The following is a 19888-nucleotide window of genomic DNA, read 5'->3' on the forward strand; positions in this document are numbered from 1 at the left end:
CACTGTAAACAATCCCTTTTCAATAATTTTCAATAATATATCCTTGTAACAGTGAGCTGTGATGTTTATTTCCTCATGGAAACAAAACAAAACCAAACCACAGATCCCCACCAATGCTTTGCTTGGTTTGCCAATCCTTAAGAAGCTGAATAGGTGGCGATGTTTGCCACAATACATGTTGGAGTTTCAGGGATGGTGCTGTGGGGAACTGTTGGGTCCCACTAGTCTTTCAATGCACTTGTATTTCTTAAGTCAGGGGTCCTTTGTAGCATCTGCAGGCTCACTGCCAAGAGGGACACAAGAGTCATTCAGTGCATGTTACCAACCAGTTTCTCCTCAGGTAGATTAAGTTTTTGGCTTAATAATATCAAGCACATAAATTATATATCAAAAGTTAAGTAGATAATACATTAAAAATAAATATGTCCAAAAAAAGTCATTGTTGATGTCATAAAGATTTTCCTTCTAGCCCTTGTATGGTTTTAGATTTTACATTTAGGTTTTTAATCTGTTTTGAGTAGATTTTTGTATATGGTGTGAGATAAAGACCCAATTTCATTCTTTTGCTTATGGATATCCAGTTTTCCCAACACCATTCATTGATGAGACTATCTTTCCCCGTTGTGTGTTTTTAGCCCTTGCTGAAGACTGTAAATTCTTGGATTTATTTCTGGGTAGCCCTAAAATCATAGACAACAAAAGCAAAAACAGACAAAGTGGGATTACATCAGAGTAAAAAGCTCTGCTGGACAAAATAAATAATCAGCAGAGTGAAAAGAAAACCTGTGAAATGGGAGAAAATATTTGCAAACCATCCATCTGATAAGAGGTTAATATCCAAAATCTAGAAGGAATTCAAACAACCCAGTAGAAAAAAAAAAAAAAAAAACCTGAATAAAAACTAAGTAAAAGGCCCAAATAGTCATTTCTGGAAAGAAGACATACAAATGGCCAACTGCATAAAAAGATGCCCAACGTCATCATCAGGAAAATGCAAATCAAAACCACAATGAGGTATTACCTCACACCAGTTAAAATGGCCTAGAATCAAAAAGTCAAGAAATAGCAAGGATTGGTGAGGATGTAGGAAAAGGGAGCCCTTGCACATGGATGGTGGGAATGTAAATTGGCACAGTCACTGTGAAGAAGAGTACGGAGGTTCCTCAAAAAATTAAAAATGGAACTATCCTATGATCTAGCAATCCCACTCCTGGGTATACATTCAAAGGAAATGAAACCAGTATGTTGAAGAGATATCTGTACTCCTATGTTCATAGCACTATTACTTACCATGGCCAAGATATGGAAACAACCTGTGTCTGAGCACCTGAATGAGTGAATGAATAATAAATACTTTTAATATGGCGTGTATGTGTATATACGAAATATATATTATATATTCTCTCTCTGTAATATATATTCCATATATATATTCTGTTATAACATAAATATATATATGTTTATATATATAAGTATATATATATTTATAACAGAATATTGTTCAGTCATAAAAAAGAAAGTAATCCTGCCATTTGTGACAACATGAATAAACCTGCAGGACATTATGCTAAATGAAATAAGCCAGACACAGAAAGACGACTGCAGCATGATCTCACTCACATGTGGAATTGAAGAAGCAGACAGGGGAATAGTGGTTGCCAGGAACAGGGGGAAGGGGAAACGGGGAGATGTTGGTCAAAGGGTACAAGATTTCAGTTCCATAGGGTGGGTAAGTTCTGGGGATCTAAGGTGTAACATAGTGATGACAGTTAATAATACGGTACTGTGTACTAGATATTTGCTAAGAGAGGAGATCTTAAGTGTTCTCAGCACACACACATATGACTATGTGAAGTGATGTTAATTAGCTTGATTGGGATAATCATCTCACAATGTATATGTATATCAACACATCATGTTCTACACCTTAAATATATACACATTTTATTTGTCAACTAAATCTCAACAAACTGGAAGAAAGGAAAAATTGACTTAACTCATAAAAAATAAATGTGGTGTTAAAATAATTCCCAAATTTGCCAAAATCGTTAGCAGGTATGACTGGATTTTAGAATTGAGGTTTGGATTGAAGCACCCACTAGCACAGGCATTGTTAGGTGATCAGAGATCCTCCAGTACAATGGCCTTACATTTCTATGACTAGATGGCTTTCTAAATGCACGAAAATAAGCTTTGAGATGACTTGTTGTCCTTCTCACTTCTAAGTGATGACATACAAGGCATGCCTTATATATTTAAAAGACAAATTAATACATGGAACTTGAATTTTGGCAAAAAAATAGTAAGTTGATGAAAAATAATAAATCGTGTATTTTAGTTGAAAAAAATATTTATTCCCCAATATTCATGATGCTTATTTAGGTACACACCTAGAACTCCTTCAGCCTGCTGGCCATGTCCCACCCTCCAAAACACACACAAACTTCCTACATTGACACCTGACTGATGATGTGTGAACACCCAACACTCTACAGCAGCCAGCCCACACCCTCAGGCTGGTCACAAATCTTCAGTCACGTGAATGATGGGCTGGTCTGATCTAAGTCCTTGTTTTTTAAGAACTTGAACTAGAGGGGCACCTGGGTGGCTCAGTGGGTTGAGCCGCTGCCTTTGGCTCGGGTCATGGTCTCGGGGTCCTGGGATCGAGTCCCGCATCGGGTTCTCTGCTCAGCAGGGAGCCTGCTTCCTCCTCTCTCTCTCTGCCTGCCTCTCTGCCTACTTGTGATCTTTCTCTGTCAAATAAATAAAATCTTAAAAAAAAAAAAAAACGAACTTGAACTAGAAGTAAAGAAAGGGTTTCTTAGTAGTAAGAGAGGGACACTTCCCGTGTCTGTGACCGTGGATGATGGAGCACTAGAATGAAGAGCCACACACCCTTGCCCAGAGCCCAGGTCCTCAGTTGCTGCATTGATTCTGGGGTTTCTTGTCACTTCTCACATAAACACCTCCTCCTCTGCTCTACCTAGAGGAATTCCTGTCCCAGGCAAGCAGAGGAGTCTGAACTGGAGCATGCTAAGGGAAAGGAAACTCTTCAAATGTTTGGGGAGGAAATGAAAAGCAAAACTTCAAGGTATTGAACATTTTTTTTTTTTTTTTGCTTGTTTATTTTTGCTAGAGACCTAAATGAAAGGCAGAGTTGGTTTTGTAAGATGACTCATTTGTAAGTGACTCAACTCAAAGTACTTGGAAATCTTCCATTTTTCGTATATCCTCAAGGCTAAGGCATTCCCAGGGCCTCATCCAGTCTTCTGGTGGGGCCGAGGAGCTCGCCGAAGCTTGCGGTCTTAGACATCGTGTTTGAGGACTGTTGACCAGGGATTTTTACAGGGTTCTGATACTAAATCCCATGAGGTATCTGGGCTCCTTAGCAAGAAGGACAAGATTAATTCTCAGTGTCATCATAATGCTGTCATTTAGACTACCCATTACACTGTTCACAGCAATTTCTCCCACTGTACTCCATGTAGAACTGTTCACGGTAATTTCCCCCACTGTGCTTTCCGTAGAGCTGCCATTGAACGTGTGTCATACATAATCAGATGTCAAAACTATGATTAGCATTTTAAAGCTTTTGTGGCCCTGATTTATGCCTTCATCTCCTGAGCTTCCCTAGTTAACATATAAAACATGTTAAGGTAATGTTCATACCTTCCTTAATCTACCGGACAGATAGGAGGCAGCTTGCTGATGTGGTGTGTGAGGCATAGGTGAGACCCATCCCTCAATGTCAACGTTCCGTGTCTGTGCCCAATGCCAGAAACACACTCAGTAAATCATCCCTCCAGAAAATACTGAATGGATTAATGACTTCACGTGTTCATTCAGGCAACATCTGTGATGTCTCACACACTGAACAAGGCACTGGTAAGAAAAGGAGGAAGTATAAAGGAAAGAGATGAAAACAAGACACAAGTCCTTATAGTATGTACATAGTCACAGAAACATGAAAAACATGTAGTGTTGGGGGAAAGCCCGAGACAGTGATTGTGGATAGCATGCAGAGGGCTTTGTGGGGGAGAATCTTGGGATGGAGGTTTGGAAGGGCAGGTTGTGACCATTAATGGAAGGTTTCACATGTTCTATCTGTCAAGGTGTAGTCAGGAAAAGAGGAACCACACCATGTGTTCCAAAAGAAGGAGTTTAATATAGGGCGTTGATCTCCCAGGTATGGATGTGAAAGAGTTAAAGACAACTCCTGAGGTAACCCTGACACACAGCTTCAGGAAGTAGGTGCCACCCTATAGCTTGGGACAGTGAGGGAAGAGATGGGGTTTTCAGAGCTGAGAGCTTGGGAGAAAGGGTTTTAGGGAGTGAGGTCAGGCTTTTGAGGAGGGCCATAAGGCAGCTGCTTTAAGGGCCCCCGAGTGTTACACTTGGGCTGTTTCTGGGAGCACAGACAAGTTGAAAGTTGGAGCCTACTGTGACCACTGGGCCACAGTGCCACCACTGTGTAATGCTGACAGGAAGCAGATAGGAGGCAGAAATTTCCTTCTCTCCCACCTGCTTGTCTTATAGTTTCTTCTCAGTGTCTTTTAGACACTTGGCAGAATCTAATGGGAGACATCTGGCAAGGGAGTCTAAAAAAGGTGGGGTGTAGAGTCAAAGCCCAGCATCATGCAAGAGCTGAAAAGAGTGGGTTTGGAGCCCAGAACAAATAGCAAAGTAACCAACCCACAGACAATAAAATAGTCTTAAAATCTCTTTTTTCCAGAAATAGGATTTTTCAAAAGCTTTTAAACAAGGGTAAGACATAATCTTGCTAAACATACAGAAGCCATACTGGCTGAGAGTTGAGGCCTGAAGGTAGGGGTGCCAGTTGGGAAACTGTGGCAGATTGCTTTTCCCAGCACACATCATACCTCCCATCCCACAAACTCTTCTTCTAAGTGACTTTGCCACTTTGATTACAAGGGGGCATCTACACTCGCTCCCCTTGAATTGGGTGGGCTTGGGACTGTGAAAGAAGTGATGATTTGTGACTTATGAGACCAGGGAAGGAAAGTCTCTACAGGTCGTTCTTAGTGTTCTTTAAGATGCTCATTTTCAAAATCTGGCCACCATGCTGTGAGGAAGCCCAAGTAGCTGCTGAAGAGACACTTCCCCCCATGTAGGCAATCAGCTGGCAGCTAGGATCAACCCTCAGCCATGAGCTCTGGTGAGTCATCAGATTGTTGCAGCTCCCAGCCATCTTCTTACTCCAGTCTGGTCTTTCTACCTGAGTCCCCATAGAGTCCATGATCCTGGTGCATGGTTGCTGTTTTATGCCACTGAGTTTGGGATGGTTTGTTAAGTAGCAATGGTAAATGGAACAGGAATTATGACCATAATCTCTTCAAGAGAGGATAAAGACATGCTACTGGTCAACGCAGTGGGGATGGAGAAAAGAGAAGAGAATGAAAGATGATTTTGAAAGTAGAATGGGCAATATTTGATGGCTATTGATGACCTTCGTTGATAGGGAGTACCAAAGAAGGAATAGATTGGAGCAGGGTGGTGGCAGGGCAGTGAGATATGTGTATCTGTATTGTGTGTGTATGTGTGTGTGTGTGTGTGTGTGTGTGTGTGTGTGTGTGAGACAATACCCTATTTTGTTACAGAAAAAAATACGATAGCAAATAATAAATTTATTTCTGAATGGGGAGCAAATGGGGTGTATGTGTGGAGGTGCTTGCTCAGAGTCTGGAAACAGGGGTCGGAAGACGAGTAAGATATAAATATTAGAATCATCTTGTACAGAAGGCAAATTAGCTCACCTTGGAAAGAAGGCTAGAGTGAGAAGAATAAAGGGGTAAGGAACAGAACTCTGAGGAAAGCCAACATTGAAAAAGTCAAGGGATGATCACAGGAGAATCAGAGAAGGAGAACCAGAAAGTTATTTTGCAGAAATCACTGATGAAGAGAAATTTCGGGAAAGGCTCAGTTGTTAGAAGTGCCCAATTCTTCCAAGATTGGCTAGGGTAATGATGGGAAGGAGAGTATGCATTAGTTCTTATTGTCACTAACAAAGTACCACAAGCCAGGTGCCTTGAAACAACAGAAATTTCTTCTCTCACAGTTATGAAGGCTAGAGGTCTGACGTCAAGGTATTCGTAGGGCCTAGATCCCTCTAGGGAAACTAGGGAAGGGCTCTTGTTTGCCTCTTATCACCTCTGGTGGTGGCCAATCTCTGGTGTTCTTTGACTTGGAGAGGCATCACTCTGATCTTTGCCACATGGCATTCTCCCTGTGCGTCTCTTCAAGCTTCTTCTTACAAGGATACCAGTCAGATTAGATGAGGCCCCATCCTAATGTCCTCATCTTAACGTGATGATATCTGCAGAGACCCCATTTCCCAATCAGGTCACATTCCCAGGTTCCACATGGAACCCCGTACAAGCTGTCCTCAGTGATGGAGGAAACAGTTTCAGTGAGGGTTGGGGGCACCTGCAGATGGCATCTGCATAGAAGGGGAGTGGGAATCAGGGTGTGTGGGCAGCTCCCCAAGACATCTGGCCAGGGGGAGGAGAGTAGTGGCATCTCACAGGGAAGGCAGGGAAGTGTTTCTGCATCCTCTTCCTTGGATGGGAGTCACGGGAACGTTTCTAGGCTGGAGAATGGAGCCAGTCCTCAAGGTGGAGTGGGGAGGGATGGTGGATGGAGCCCAGCCTGGGGAAGGAAGGCGCCATGGGGTTTGGCTCAAGACTGAAGGGCTGACCTGGAAGGAGGAGGCTCCTCAGCCCAGGACAGAGATGTCCGCCTGGAGACTGACCAGTAACCAGAGCGAGGAGCCGATGGAGCCAGACAGGCTGCAGACTTGAAGGAGCTGCTCTTTTCCCCTCCTTTTGGGTCTAGATCTGCTTCATTGTTCTCTTATTTTTAAAGGTAACCATGAAAACATATCACTGCCATCTGGCTCCTCAAAGGCCAAGAAACTGTGGCTTGTTCCCGAAGCCATGATTAAGCAGTCAATGCCACGTCCAGGGCTGGTGTCCGTTCTGATGACAATAGGTGCACCCCGGGGGTCGCCAGTTCCCCTGTACATGCAGAGAAGTGACGGAAACGAAGGGGGAGAACAGCCATGAGGCCCCAGGATGCAGGGAAACCGGGTGTCTAACGTCAGGCACGAGCTTGACTTGGGGGCAGGGCTGTAGATGTGGAATCCTAGTTAGAGGAAGTTCAGGAATTTCACATGAGTAACTGTTAGAACGTCCAGTGATTCTGTATTCTGAGCTGAATGGGCTGTTTCACATGAAGCACTATTTCTGTTGATTTTTCTTTCAGGAGAATGGTGTTGGTAGATTTTGAGGGAGTCAATTTACCCCATCTAAATTCTGGACTAGTGGAGAAAGAGAATAGAATTCAGATAGGGGTTAAATGTGCTCTTTCCTGGAAAAACTGGATACAGCAGGGCTTAAATGTGAGGCCAAATGAGATTCCTACCATAGTTCCCCTAAATTGAACTTATTGGCTGAGTTCATAGGCCTGGCCGATGGATAGCACCTCCTATGGTGACTCACAGTCTGAGGGGACAACGGGTCTGGAAGAAAGCTAGGAGAGCAGAAACTCCCTCACAAGCAGCTTCCCTTTCTTTTGGACTCCAGCTCTCAGAGGAGCAGGGACCCCTGGTTGTCAGACCCTCATTGTCTCACGTGTTACAGATGCCTTCTTTGCCCTCATTGGGAAAGAGCTCCCAGGGGTGGACGGGAGGCAGCTTCTCCCCAGTGCCCCTAGAAGGATGGATGTGTTGGCAGAAGTTCTTTTTTTTTTTTTTTTTTGTAGGGTTTTTTTTTAATATAATTTTTTATTTTTTATAAACATATATTTTTATCCCCAGGGGTACAGGTCTGTGAGTCACCAGGTTGTTGGCAGAAGTTCTAATTTCATGGGTTGGCACGGAGGGAGGGAGTTGGATCCCTCCCCAAACGGAGGATCCATAGGCTATGTGGATCTCCTACACCCACATCCTATTATGGAATATATATTATTAGGTATTGTGCGCCTGTTTCTCTGGGTAATATCTAGGGCCTGTGGAGAATTTCCTTTTCTTGGGAGAAAGTCCAACCCAGGTGAACACCCTCCCCCTGACCCCTGCCCGATTCAGAGTCCGAGAGCTAGTTTTGTATCCTTGGCAATGCGAGACCCTGGGCAATTTACTCGAAGGACTTTGAGTCACAGATCCCCCATCTCTAAAATGAGGACAAGAACACTCTGATTAGGAAATATAATCAGATACTTACTGAATGAGTCAGGATAGGTGAGGTCATGCTGCGACCACGTCTCATGGTTTAACAAACATAGGTGACTTCTGTCTCACATGCAGCCGTAACTTTCAGGGCAGCTGTCTTCCTCGTTACGGAAGAGCTGGCCCTGTGTCTGGCCTCACTACTGCCAGGAGAGTGCAGTCCTCCCCGGTGGCTAGGGAAACAGCACTTGTTATGGCTGAGTGTGGGATCTCTACCTCAAGCAAGCATCCTTTTCTTCTAAGGGCCCTCCTGTTCATTTAAATGACATTGGGTATTCAAGCTGAGGAGACTGGGGAGCCGAGGGCCTCCAGCTCAGCATTCACTGCAAAGACTCACCCTGTGGGTGGTCATGTCTCCTCTATGGGATTTTTATGAGTTGGGGAAATACTTGTTTAAAACCTCAGTGTGCAGGGTAATCATATTTCCTGGATTTTCCTAAGCAGTACCAGATTCAAATATTTTACCCTTCCACATCCCAGTTTTGGGTCTGGGTATTACTTTTATGATTTTATAGCCAAAGATCTTAAGACTCTGGTTAGGACAGCAACAAGGATTTCTTATCTCAGGAGAGGTGCCTGGCCTTGGGGAAGGAAATGAAGCCCCTTCTGCATTCTCCCGTGGGTGTATCCTGTTTATTCTCACCTCTCCCTGCTCAAGTCGATTTCTTTGTCCACAGGGGCTTACTTCCTCTCCACTTCCCTCCTCCCAGTCTGGAATTGCAAGTACACATCCTGCTTCACCCACCAAGCTTGGCTTGATGGTTCCAGCTCTTGGTGATGGCTCTTTACTTGCACAAAACACTAAAACACTTATAATTTGTGCTATGTGGTTTAGAAGTTAATTACACCTATTTGTTGTCTAAGTGTTCATTGTGTTATTCCTTTTTATTTTTTTATTTTTGGATATAAAGTTTTTTGAGGGCAAGGCAAGGACCATCTTCCCCAATGTATTCAGCTAACGTTTATCTTATGGGGCGGGGTATAATCCCCAGGTTTGAAAAGCATGGAATCTGGTAGAGGATAAATCTCTGGATGGATTACTTGGTTATTGGCTGAATGTGTCCAAAAACCCATCTCTTAAAACCATGGAGTTTGGGGGAATAACTTTAGGAGGGGGGTTGACTCTGTACCCCCTCAGAGGGGGAAAAACAGCAATAAATGGTGGCTTAGGGATTAGAGCAGAATGTTGCTGATTTTTAAAAGTCAGGACGGATGTTGGCTGAGAAGATGTCATTCTCCAGGCAAGAAATGGAGTGTGTAAAGATCCAGGGGCAGGGGGAGCATGTCTTTGGGAGACGGAGAATAGTATATTTTGACCGGTGAATAGTTTGCATCTAGTGGGAGGTAAGCCTGGATATGGTCAGAGCTGTACTTTGGGAGGATTAATTTGGCATGAGATTTAGAGCATCCTGGAGGAAGAAATACTAGTTGAGAGCAATCACAGCTGGCTGGGTGAGAGGTTGGGTGGCTCAAGCCAGAGTGGCCGGGGTGAAAATGGAAAAGAACAAATGTGAGTGTCTGAGTGAAGAGACTTACAAGCCCAGTGCGCCACGGCGGGCAAGAGAAGGACGTCAGGGAGGAGGAGGAAGCCAGCCTGTGACTCGCCGCAGAAAGTGTAAGAACCTCTTGGATCTGGTTATTTATTTGGATATAAAATTTTTTTATATGAATTGGTGGAACCTGCTGCACTTAGAAACACATAAAAGATGATTAAAAATTACTGTTTGATTTTTGGAGGGCTTCTCTCATTTACTGTGAAAGTTCATGTCATAATGATTGTTATCATTTGATGCATAACAACTGACCTCCAAAATGGGTGGCTTAAAATACCCACCTTGTCGGGGCGCCTGGGTGGCTCAGTAGGTTAAAGCCTCTGCCTTCGGCTTGGGTCATGATCCCAGGGTCCCGGGATCGAGCTTTCAGCCCCGCATCAGGCTTTCTGCTCTGCGGAGAGCCTGCTTCCTCCTCTCTCTCTGTCTGCCTCTCTGCCTACTTGTGATCTCTGTCTGTCAAATAAATAAATAAAATCTTAAAAAAAAAAAAATACCCACCTTTTAATTATATCTCACAGCCATTGGGTTTGGGAGTCTGGACAAGCCTTGGCTCAGCATTTCTCTTGTTTCACGTCGAGTGGACGAGAGCTGAGGGTCGTGAGTGGCCAGTGGGCTGGCTAGTCTGGACGGTAGGAGCTGGCCTTGCTCAGGTAGGTGAGGTGTGGAGCCATCAGCCGGAAGGGTGGGTTCTCGTCAGCCCCTCTCCTTCTCAACATCTTTGAGTCATGAAGGCCCTTCTCTAGCTCTGTCAGAGAGGCTGTTCTGTAAACACGCCTTTACGATTCGTGGAAGCCATCTTTTTAATCAGATGAATTCTGTGGGGCTGGCCTTAGACATGCTTGGCCAGCTGTTTGTCTGTCTGAAATGATCTATGAGATGCCACCTTAGATCTTCTGGGGTTTTAACAGAGTCTTGCACTAACGCACTGGGTTTGATCTTTGCCCTGAAGCCAATTTTTCCTTTGACAACCTTTTGCTGTGAGGGGCTAAGGATAAGAAGTAGTTTTACTTTCAAACCTAGCAAGTCCTGGCAAGTTCATATTTCCTCTACCTTCTGATAAAAACATGAAAGTTTCCCCTTTGGTTTAGCTTTGTCTCCTTGAATTTTGCTGTTGGCAGCCCGAGGAAGAGTTCTATGTGCTTCCTGGAAATGTTCTCGGCCAAACTCATGAATTTAAGGATATAACTTCCATTTTCCACATTACTGCAGGAGATGGTCTTTTTAAACAGCTTTCCCCTGTATATAACATGGGTCAGACTTGCCCAGCATCCAGGAACACTCTCTCCTTGTCCTTCCTTCCCACTAGCAGAAGCTGTGAAGCCTTTCTACCAGCAGGTCCCAAATCCTGCTCTGCAGATTGCAACTTTTAACACTTCTAGGTAACAAGTGTCCACCCCCCTGCTCTCTGGTAAATTATTGCTGTGTAACAAACTAACCCAATCCCTGGTGACTTAAAACATACATAATTTTGTTACATTTCCTAGTTTGGGGGAGTGGAGGATTTGAGCAGGACTTAGGTGGGTGATTCTTCCGTTTCATGTTGCATTGGCTGGGATTATCTGATATTATTTAGCTACTAGCTAGGCTAGCCTGGGGTTTCAGGAAAGCTTTTCTCAGGGGCCTAGCACCCTGGCAGGGATAAGTGGAAAGCTGGGTTCAGCTAGGCTCCTTCCTCTCACTCCCTCCCCCAGGTCATCTCAGGGCCTCCCCAAAAGCCATGGAAAGCAGACTGTTGGACTCCTTACATGGTGGCTCAGGCCTCCAGGAGACCAGAGTGGGAGCTGCCAGTTCTTTTGAAAGCTATGTGCAGAATTGGCATAGTGTTATTTCCTCCGTACCCTACTAGTCAAAACAGTCATATACTAGCCCAGAGCCTGGATAGAGATGGGGTGTGGTGGAGAGAGAAATAATCCTCTTCTCTCAATGGGAAGAGTATTAAAGAATATATGCCTATTCTCCATCATCCACCATAACTCATCATTCAAGTTGACCAGTCATAAAAACTGTCAGCAAATATGTTTTATTAGTATTTAGTACATGGTGGATTTTTAGTAAGTACCTCCTAACTTACTTACGGAACCTGAGCCTGCCACCCCACATAAATGATGGCAGGGTATGGGGGAGCTTTGCAGTAGAAGTCGAGTCTTGGGTTCTATGGACTTGCTCTGCGAATTTGTGCACATCTCTCTACCTCACTAAACCTCAGTCCCTGTATTTACAAAATTTAAATTATCTTCTCTTTATGCCGCAGAAAATCGTTCTGCTTTGCACCCCTTAAAAATCTTCAAGATTTCATCAACTCTAAATGGTCTGATGCTCAAGGTAGCGTTAGTGAAGAAGCGTATGAGGTCTGGGTGCAGACATGTGGATTTTGCCTCAGTTCTGCATTCAATCTCTTGTGGCTCAGTCAACAGATTAATCCATCTGAACCTTGGTTCCTCTCATCAGAAAGTGGCTGTTACAATCCCTCTGTCACGTAGCCACGAAGCAGAGTGGGCTCCACAGACGGTCCTAGCGGTTCTGTTGTCGTTACTCTTGGGCACTCGGACACTAGATAGTGAGGTGAGTTGTGTGTGCATCTCATGTTAGTACAAGTCAGTACAAGTAAGTGAGTCGTGCGACCACCTTCCTACACGGGACAGAGAAAGGACAAAGTTTGAAGAGTCCATCCCAAATCAAGTCTGCTTGCTGTCACGCCTCAGAAAGTGTACAGGGAGAAATACGCATAAACGCTGTTTCTCTTACGGCCACGTGATTACTCTCTGATAAGCCAGCTTGTTACTGCTCGTTACTGCTCGTTAAGGACTGGATTTAGCAGTAATGTCCTCTGTCCGTGTCTATCACATAGGTAATCCTCGGTGGGTGTGCTGTTAGTGATCAGTTGGTGTTTAATTAACATGTGAAACTTTCCTGTTAAACCTAAATTAAATTTGTAGGACGTCTACTTGACATCACTTAGAAAGTTGTCAGGACAATATTTTCCTTGGCTGAAACGCTGAATCATTAGCATGGATTCTAGAGTTTTGAACGCTGACATGCTGTGGAACACGAAGGAAGGACTTTGCAGATGAAGCCTGCGGAAGTGGCTTAGTTTGACCGTGAGTAATGGGGGTCTCATCCTTCTCTTCGAGCCCTGAGTGAAGCCGTGGCTCTCAGAGCACGGTCCCCTGGCCGGAAGGCTGTGATGCACCCGTTAGGAATGCCCGTTCATGGGCCCCGCCCACACTCACAGAGGAGGAAACTCTGGGGTGAGAACTGGGGACCTGGGTTCTTATAGACTTCCAGGAGATTCTGATGCCCCCTGAGTTTAAGAATCACTAAGCTATGGTCTGGTGTTAGGATGGAGGAAACAATGAACATAAACTATTCCTTGAGAGCTTAAATTCATTAAATCACCACCTAGAAAAATACCTACACCCAGGGGCGACTGTATCTTGGCAATTTTTCCTTCTTTTTGTGTCTTTATTATATTCAGCGTGCCAGTCAAAAATACCTGGTTCCCATGGTGATGAGTAATTGGGATATCAAGGCATGGGTATGGGTAGAAATTCTGAGATGCTTGCAGAAGTCCCATATTCACTTGACATTCGATGGGAAAAGAATGCTGTTTTCTTCTGCCTGGGTTGCATTTTTCCCCCGTCTTCCTAAAAATTTGTTTAGCGATATCCTTCACTTTATTTGCTCTGGCTTCCCATACGTCTGGAATTCGGGCACATCACAAGCCATCCGTAATCTCCGTCCCCCGAGAGTGAGAGTCATATAGCCCCAGCCCCAGCGAGGCTGTGGGATAAATTTAAACCTGAGCACTTCAGACATGCTGTGAACGAGCGCGTGGAGAAGGAAAAGCAGCCGTTTGTGATGTGGGTGGTGACTTCAGGAAATGTCTGCAGAGCCTGGAAGTAGGGCACTGGGCGGAGACGGCATTTCTCTGGGACGTGCCCAGAGCAGACCCCACCTGTACCAACGCCCTCTCCGAGCAGAGAGAGTTTTCATCTCTGAGCTTCAACCTCAGACCTGTTGTTGCTGAGAGTCATGAGCGACATCTCGCCCGAGCACAGAACACAGACTGCTGGGCAGAGGCTCGCCGCTGGGGGGGTTGGGAGGGGGAGGTTCCCGGGAGGGATCACAGAACGTTTTCCCTGGAAAATAGGACAGAAGGGGCGGAACAACAAACCAGATCTTACTCCCCGTCTTTCTGGACACAAAGGCAAAGAACAGGGAGCGGGAATCAAGCCCAGCCTCGGTGAGAGACAAGCAGATAGCACATGACCAGGCGCCCTTGAAGTAGACCTGGCTGTGCTTCGATCTGGCCAGTGACTTGCACTGTTGGTCAAACGTGTGGGATTTCGAGCCACCAGACTGTAACGGGGACTCGTGAACAAGTGACAGCACTTCAAAAAGAAGCACAAGTCGGCTGCTCTGAGATTTTTTATTTGTAAGAATTTCCCTGGCTCCATGCTCCCCCTTAGTGTTCCCTCTTTGATTTCTAGGAGGTTCTCACTTTTCAGAACAAGAGGCCCTGGGGTAGAAGATGAAATAGTTATCATGTCGGAGGTTCAGCACTTGAGCCGCAGCCTGACATGAAGTGGTTTCTTTCTCCAGCGGCGTCACTGTGATGGCCAACAGGAATGCAGGAGTCGCAGGATCACGAGGGACAGTCCTGCCACAGAGCCACGCTCTTTCTCAAAAGTTGCGAGAGCAACGTGGATTGGCCTAAGACGCTATGCCGACAACCTGTTGTCTCTCTCATTCCTGTGATAGAAAACCTAGCATGTGTCATAGGAATGTTATCTCAGAAACAGAAAGAGTCCTTCCCCTGCTCCATGAGCTGAATGTCCCGTATCACAAACAACTTCTCAAGCCAGGGCAGCCTCGACTGGAACCGGTCCCCACAGTTGGCCACGGAAGGTTTCTCTTTATTCCAGAACACTGGCAAGAGGCCGAGGAAGTGAGAGTCGAGGGAGGAGGTCGGTTGGGGAGATTCGGTGATGAATCACTTTGGTTTCCCAGCTGACATCTGTTTTACTTTTATTTGGGGATTTAGTCTCTACGGTTTGAGGGCTCTGTTGAGAAGCCTAAAGTTCTTCATGTGATGAGGAATGGAGAACTTGCAATGCTAGAAGACTTCTCCGAGGCCTTGCTGCGGCGGGCTTTCTCCCGCGCGCGGCCGGGCGCCAGTGAGGGCGTCCCGGGCACAGGTGGACTGTGGGCGTGTCTGCCCGGCGCCCCGGGCCTCATTCTGTCCTGGAGGTGACGGGACTGGGCTTTTAGAGCCAGGTTTCTCCTTCTCAGCTGGATTTCTCTTGAATCTCTAAAATGGGATGTGGCCTTTCAATACAACAGGGATTGAAAATATAAGACTTAATGAAAAAATGTCCATGCTATTTAAATATAGTGCTTATTGTGCATTACTGAGATTCACTTTATGTGTTCTAGAATATTTACACATATTCTACAGGATTTTAATATAACATTTTATCCTTCAAAATTACATCCTGAAAGGAGAGGCCCCCTTATAGCTAATCTGTCTCAGCTTATATTATTGGTGGCTCACTACAGGTAAAGTTCTTTTTAGCCTTCATGATAGTTGACACGCATCACTGTCAGATGCGATACGTTCTTTTGTTGAGAAGTGATCAAGGAAGAGTGAGCAAAAACGCTGTGTATATGACCCATTATTAGCCCCACACGCTCTACCCCATCGTCAGAGGGAGGAAGAGCCAACCTGGCCGTTTGCACAGGATTTTCCTTCGGCTCAGGGATCGCTGATACCCATGTCCTGGGAGCACGGCCTGCACATGATGGCCTCTGAGCCCGGCTCTCTGCTCTAGGAAGACGACTCCAGGGGACACGCATCCTGTCAGCAGATGGCAAATGAGGGGTGGCCGCTGGAAGAAAATGTTCTCTGTAGCTGACCTCAGGTTGGAGACACCAAGAGAGAGACTGGGGTGGCTGATGGGGGAAGAGACTGACTGTGTCAGACTGACTGACTGTGTCAGACTGACTGACTGTGTCAGACTGACTGACTGTGTCAGACTGACTGACGGCACGCTCTCTCCCTGGGTCCTGGGGACACCTGGGGAGGCCAGCCATTTCAGAAGTCCTAGCTTTGAAGAATTTCACGAAATAGCCACCTTCAAGGGAAGCTCTTGGATTGACTCGCTGTCCCCAGCATGACAGCCTCCCTCCATGTCCCAGTCCACACGCCTCATGGTGAGCGCCTCCGCGAGGGCTTCAGCCCTCTTCCCTGGGAGAGGAGGGAGGTCATGCAGGCAGCCCCCAGCCAGACGCGGGAGACAGTGATTTCTTCTCTTTGGTGTGGTTCATTCCTGTTCGGGTCTGACGGCGAACAGGCAGGATGAAAGGCAGAAGGGAATCCACACTCGGCACGGCCAAACGGTTCCCCAAATCTCCCCTTCCCGTCGCCAGCTATAGGCTCTTTGGCTCAGTCTGAGCAGCTAGAGCAGGATTTGGCTTTCAGGCTAACAGGTCCCCCGAGCCCCACGGTGCGGAAATCACGGCGTGGAAACCACAGAGCTCTTCATCGTGCGTGAAGCACAGGGGGCTGCCCGCGATCCCGCCTCCTGAACGTCCCTCGCAGGCTGCAGGTGTTTGTAGCTCTTCCACACCACAAAAACCCACACGCGTTCGAGGTTGGGGGAGGCTTGGTACTTTCACAGGCTGTTGAAACTTAGCGGCATTTTGGAGGCTGGCGTAAACCAGCAGCTCCTAAGCAGCATTTTCTACTAATAAATAAAGTTGATTTGAGACAAATTAGCTAGGGGGGCCCCTCTCCTTTCAAGATTTGATTGCGAATATAAAATGCCTTATTAAAACCTTGTAGAGTGTGCGTAAACTAGTATGGCATATAAAATAAAACGCCAAGACAGTACTTACAGTAAACCTTACATTTAAATAGACCAGGTATTTTTTTTTTTCCATTTATCATATTTCCCTTTATCATCACTTTTTGATCCTTTCTGCACCCAAAGCCCCATGTTTGCATTTCATGGATATAGGAAGAAAATGAGCAAGTCTGAGTTGTGGAGAGGAGCCTAAGCCTGGCTGTGGGTCCGGATCATCTGGGAGCGAGCACACTCCCACACGAGCAGACGGACCGTGGGCTGCCCTCAGAGCCCAGGCCTCAGCCCCTCAGCCCCGGGATCTGCGATCTGCGTGTCTAACGAGTCCCTCATGTAATTCATTCGCGTTCTGTCCAGCATCCTCGGGGCAGGGTAGGATCAGAGATGGCAAGCGTCTGACTCATGGGAACTGCCCTAGAAGTCCCAGGTCCTAGGTCCCGGCTTTCACTAGGCAGAGATTATATATAGAAATTACATGCTTCTGAGGGTTTTTTGCTTCTTTCTCTCTCAACCTGGTTACTTTCTTGGATGTCCTGTTGCATTTCCTGCTTCCATAAAAGCCTAGCTTTGCCCTTTTTAAAATTAAAACTTTGATTGGCTTAAGAAAAGCAATTTCTCGTTCTCTTGTGCACAGTTTACTCCTTGGAGGAGAAACGGCTCTGGGAGTGAGCGGCCAGCCGGTCACAGCAGCAAGTTCAGGGCAAGTCCCTGTGCCGTGGGGACCACGTCCACTACCCTTGGCTCCTTGCTAACACCAGCTTTGCGCAGAACAGTGTCTAAGAGAGCAGCCCTGAGATGGGAGACCCAGCCCTCATGTGCGGCATGGGGGTGCTGCCACGGGGTCTGGAGGAAGTCGCAGGAAGTGGAGGTCAAATGAACAAGCAGTGGGACAGACTCGTTGTCACCGGAAAGCGGGCAGCAGGCCGTGAAGGAAGGGCTGTCCTTTCCAGTCTTCACAGTCCTCACGGAGCCGGCCATGCAGCGAGGTACGCCCCTGCCCCCCACACCCCCGCACCCCTGCCGGAGTCATCAGAGCCGGATTGGGAGGCCCCTGTGTGTCCTCTCCGACACCTCAACCCACCGCACAGACAGGTGCGCTTGAGTGGGATCCCATACAGTGTTGATCCGGAGGACAAAAAACAACGCTGGGATGCAGGGGGTCAGGAGCAAGGTCACGGGCCTGCTGACCGGTTGGCAGGGCCGTCCACACCCGTCGGCGCAGAATGAAATCAGCTTTCCAAATGGTCCCTCTGCGCAGGAGTTTCCAGCCGGCGGGAACTCGCTGTTCTCCTCTGCAGAGCCTTGCAGGGAGCGCGGTTTGAGGAGGCCAGATGAGGAAGGCAGATGTTTTTCTCGTCTCCACCCACCGCACAACTGCTGTTTGCCAAGCGGAGGGTGGGGGGAGCAGGACACAATCCTCTGCGGGGCGGGGGTGGGGCGGCTCGGCCACGTGCGTAGTGGGCGCACCTTTGAGCAGCTCCTGGGGCCCCTGGCTGCAGGAGGGGGGCGGCGGCGGGGAGGGGACGGTGGGGAGGGCGGACGGGGGGGGGGCGTGGGAGAATGCACCTCCGGCTCCACTTTGGTTTCAGGGGCCAAGTCAGGGCTGGACGGGGCGGGAAGAGAAAGATGACACATGCGCTGGGTGAACAATGTTCGCTAAATTTAGAGCCATTTACACTCGCCAGTTCTGAGTTTTGTAGTATTTTTGAAGCAAACACAACTCATTTTTTTGGCAGGGAAGTGATGCTTAGAATTAAAGAAAAAGAAAAAGTATTTGGTGGAACTTGCATGAAACCGTGTAGATGAGGGACGGTTTCCAAGTTTTCAGGCGCCGTCCTTGAGCACACAGCAGGGGTCTGTCACCAAGGAGAGGGACGGCCGCGCCCTGGGGAGGCCACAGGCTGCTGGGACTAGCCGGACGCAGCTGCTCCGGACCACACTCTCCCTGGTGGCTCCCGCGCCCGCCCCGAGGGGCATGGCTGGTGCTTCGTTTTGTCTTTGCAGCTGCGGACAAATATAGGTCCTTGCAGGGCGTTAGCATCCCACAGCGCTGGCCCCGAGCGGGTCTGGCCTCACTTCCCCCCAGGGCTGGAAAAGCAGAAGGGCTGAGTCTCCAGGGCCTGCCCGGGAGGGGCGCAGGCTGGCGGCTCCCAAGGGGGTGCCTTTGAAGGGCGGGAGGGGCCGAGCGCCTTGGTCTTCACGGACAGAGTGTGTTAGGACAAGGATGCACTTTGGTGACATTCAGTTTACTTTGGCTCTTGAGCTCCTACTGGATACAAGGGGCTCATCTATGCGCCCGAGAACCAAACCCGTGGCAGACTCTGCCTACAGAGAACGGACTCTGCTGCGGAGGAGACTCTCCCACAAGGAGACCCACATGGAAGCAGGGGGGTGGGGAGACGTTCCCAGCAACAGATCCTAAGAGGAGAGGGAAAGCTGCCTCTTGCCTTGGTATTTCGGGACGACAAAAGGCGTGGGGGTTTTGCGTGGGTATTCTCAACCTCCTGACTCTCTCCATGAGCTCTCTCTCCTGGCCGACAGCTGTTGGGTCTCGGAGACTGGAGTCTGGGCAGAGACAAATGAGTCTTCTGCTGATCCTCCCGGCGGCCACGGCTGTGTCTTGGCCCACATGTGGCCATGCCGGGCTTTGGCGAAGGGATTTGAAGAATCAGGTGACTATGAGGAAGGAGACCACGGTCCTACGACAAGGTTCCATCTTTCATTTCTCCGAGAAGGTCCCTCCAGGGCCATTTTCAATTGGGGAGCATCCTGGCGGGTGCTTGTGAGACCCCAGCCTGGCCTGGGGCACAGGGCGAGGAGGTCAGCGCCGTCCCCCATCCCTGTGGGCGGTGCCTCAGTGCGGCCGCACCTGCCACTGTTCCGTAGTCCACTGACCCTTCGTCCCCGCCGGCTATCCAGGCCCTCCTCCTCCCGGGAAGGCTGTCTGAGCCCCCTGCAAGCTTCCCTCAGGGACCAGGTGCCCCTCCTGCCCCTTTGTTTCATAGCTGAGCTGGGCGAGAGCCCTGTTCCTCCGTTCTCAGGTCCCTGTTGCTCCTCCCGCTGGCCTGGCCGTTTTCAGTGTCCGTGTCCCCTGCCCCCACCGCCTTCCCTCCTCCCTGCTCCTCTCCCCAGCCGTCTCCCCACTCCCCCCGCTACCCCCCCAGTCGTCCTGTTCCTTCCCATTTAGTGGTGGTGACGGTGACCCCCCCGCCCCCACCCTCACTCCCCTC

This window comes from Mustela nigripes, chromosome 5 (assembly GCF_022355385.1).
Source record: "Mustela nigripes isolate SB6536 chromosome 5, MUSNIG.SB6536, whole genome shotgun sequence".
Lineage (NCBI taxonomy): Eukaryota > Metazoa > Chordata > Mammalia > Carnivora > Mustelidae > Mustela > Mustela nigripes.